This window comes from Myotis lucifugus, unplaced genomic scaffold (assembly GCF_000147115.1).
Source record: "Myotis lucifugus unplaced genomic scaffold, Myoluc2.0 scaffold_396, whole genome shotgun sequence".
NCBI classification, from domain to species: domain Eukaryota; kingdom Metazoa; phylum Chordata; class Mammalia; order Chiroptera; family Vespertilionidae; genus Myotis; species Myotis lucifugus.
Genome location: NW_005871444.1, coordinates 238236 through 241093, shown reverse-complemented (window position 1 = coordinate 241093; position 2858 = coordinate 238236).

Sequence of the window (2858 nt, the reverse complement as noted above, 5' to 3'; positions counted from 1 at the left end):
ATATTTGTTGAAAACCTGAATGGAAGCACCTTGCAGAATTTTCTCTTCATTTTTGGGGGGAGACTATCCTGGGAGGGGTCTCCCAGAGCCCAAACCGCCGGGCCAGTGTGATGGACAGAACACTGCCTGGGCAGAGCAGGGCTCTCAGAAACTTCCTAAATCACTGGGAATATGATCCTCCATTCCTCCCAAGGGACAAAGATGAATTTGTCACAGTGAGAAAGGATAGAAATGGCATCATTTTGTATCGTTCTAAAATAGCATTAAAATGTTTCATTGGCTACCTGATGTCTCGGAACAACAGTAGGTTAAGGGCATTGGAGGTTGACTGCCTTTCCTTCTCCCATGTTAAATCTGCCTGCATTTGGTTAGTTACCACAGGCAAAAGTGACTTCCCTTCCCCCACTGGAGGGTCCTTCACAGCCTGCAATGATGGGAAGACTGGGCTTGAGCTGACATCCATCTTGCTCACATGAGACAAGGACCATCTGTAGCAGAAACCATCGATTAACGGGCCCTGGCCCTTATGTAATGGGTTTCTAGAGATCCCCGATGGAAGAATATTAATCTAAAGAGGACCCTTGCCTGGAAGGTTTTCAGGGTAGGAAGTCAGCGCTTTCATGGGTATGGTGTGGTCACGGACAGCTGCTAAAATGCCAGGCCCTGGATTCTCTCTACCTGGAGGGTGCTTTGAAGGAAAAGGGTGGTGACTGCGATCTGAACAGTACAGGGATTGGTGCTGACAGCGGACAGTACTTCTTTAGCAAGAATGATAATGGCTTATAGAGGTGTGACAAACAAGTCAAATTTCCTAACCATGCCTATGTGCAATAGTTGATCTTAAACCACCAATAAGTCTCAGAAGCATTTCTAGGATCTTCATTTTATAGATGATAAAAACAAATCTCAGAGATAAAATGCCAAGACTAACTTCTGGTCTGGTTCTCTTCTACTTTGTGTCATGCTGCTTCTACCTGAAACCATTGCCATGACATTTGATGGAGGATACATAGTTCCTGCTTTCTCTCTCTCTCTCTCTCTCTCTCTTTCTCTCTCTCTCTCTCTCTTTTCTCCTCTCTCACCTCTCTCACACACACACACACACACACACACACCGATAGAGGTAGGTTTCTTCCAACTGCTACATGAAATTCCTTTATATCTATTTATTATATTTTACTTGTTCATATGCTAACTAACAGTGGATGCCTATGTTGGCTCTAACTCTCCATTATAATGATCAAATAGTACTCCAAAGAAAATGTATGTGACTTCCGAGGAACCTGCACAAGAATTTCTCTGATATATATATTTCAGAATCTATCCTCTGGAATATATTTGTATACATAAATCTGGAGTAAATATATTCCAGGAATGGGGTTATTGGGTCATGTAGCAAAAACATTTAATTTCATCTTTGGCTATTTTTTAACGAGTAGATGCCAACATAGCACTTTTAGAAGATAACATTGGTGTCAGTGATAATGATGCTAAAGATTTGGGGCTTTGTAGCGGCCTATTAGTTGGTGCCAGACTCCTTAGTGGATGTAAATAAAGGGATATATTGACAGCTTTCAACCCCTAATTTGCAGTCTCCATCTTGTCAGTGGAGCTCCCTCTCCCTCCCCTCTCCAATATCTTGAACTGCTGTTGTCTAGAAGGCGGCATCTCAATTAGGCTTTCTGGTCGACCAAGAGCTTAAACTTGTGCTTTGTATTGTTAGCATAGTACTTAGATTCCTGCCTGCTGTTAATAATTTAGGACCCTGGTTCTCTACATGTCTAGATTTTTGGTGGTGTGAGAAGTCAGAAGGTTCCATCTCTCCTGCCACTCACAAAACCAGCTATATTTTGATATCACTTTGCCAGTGTATCTAGGTCAGAACTTGACAATGTTATTTTTACATCTAGGGAGAATGAAAGAACCCTCACCAGCTATGGAGATACTCCTTCTCCTTTTAAGGCTAGAAACAGGTATCTGGAGGGGAGCTGAGATGATGAGAAGTAGTAACCCCAATTGTCCCCTTTCGGTTGACTACAATGAACTACTGTGTCTTTAGCCCCCTTTGCCTCCCATCTTCCACAATAATGTTCTGGGCACAAGCAAAGAGAGGGCAGAATGGAAAGGGGCAGAACGGAGAGGTTGGGAAGGGACTCGTGGGGCGGTTTGCAGCTCCTCCAAGAGGAGGGCTTCCAACTCAACAGAACAGGGAGCCCTGTTCTCCCTCCATTTTCTCCCTCTTCCCAGTTTAAGCTTGTTTCTGGGGCCATTTCTTTTCCAGAGCAAAACCCTGACAGTGGGCCACGCACTTGCGAAAGGGTGATTACCTCTGTATCCCTGGGAGAGACAGGCCTGCTGTCAGCAGGGAGGAGTCTGATGTGGAAGCAAAGGGAGCTAAGAGCCTGCATGTGCATAAACACTGACAGCTCCCGGATTAAATCAAGGGGTAGAAGTTTCCCTGACCAGCACTTTCCCTGGAGCTCCTTTCTACTTTGGGCCAAAGAATGATTTTTAAAATCATCACTTTGCCACTCTACCCAGTTGTGTTCTTTTCCATAGGAAGAGAAGCGAGGGAAGGCCCTTTAAGTCCTGGATCTCTGGGTGGCCCAGGACTTAGCACCAGGCCTGAACCAAGATAGGGAATCAGGGGATATTGTGAACTTTCCTGGTGCTTGAGGAAACACTGAATCCACCAGAGAGCCTGGGGTGATCATCAGAAAGTGCTTTCATATCACCAGTGAGGGACAAGGTCTCCAGTATCTGGTGGGCAATGAGCAGGTCCCCACAGCTCCAGACTAGGGAGGAGGAAAGGTGCAGAATAATTTATGCTCAAATGTAAATGGAGGGCTATCACTGTT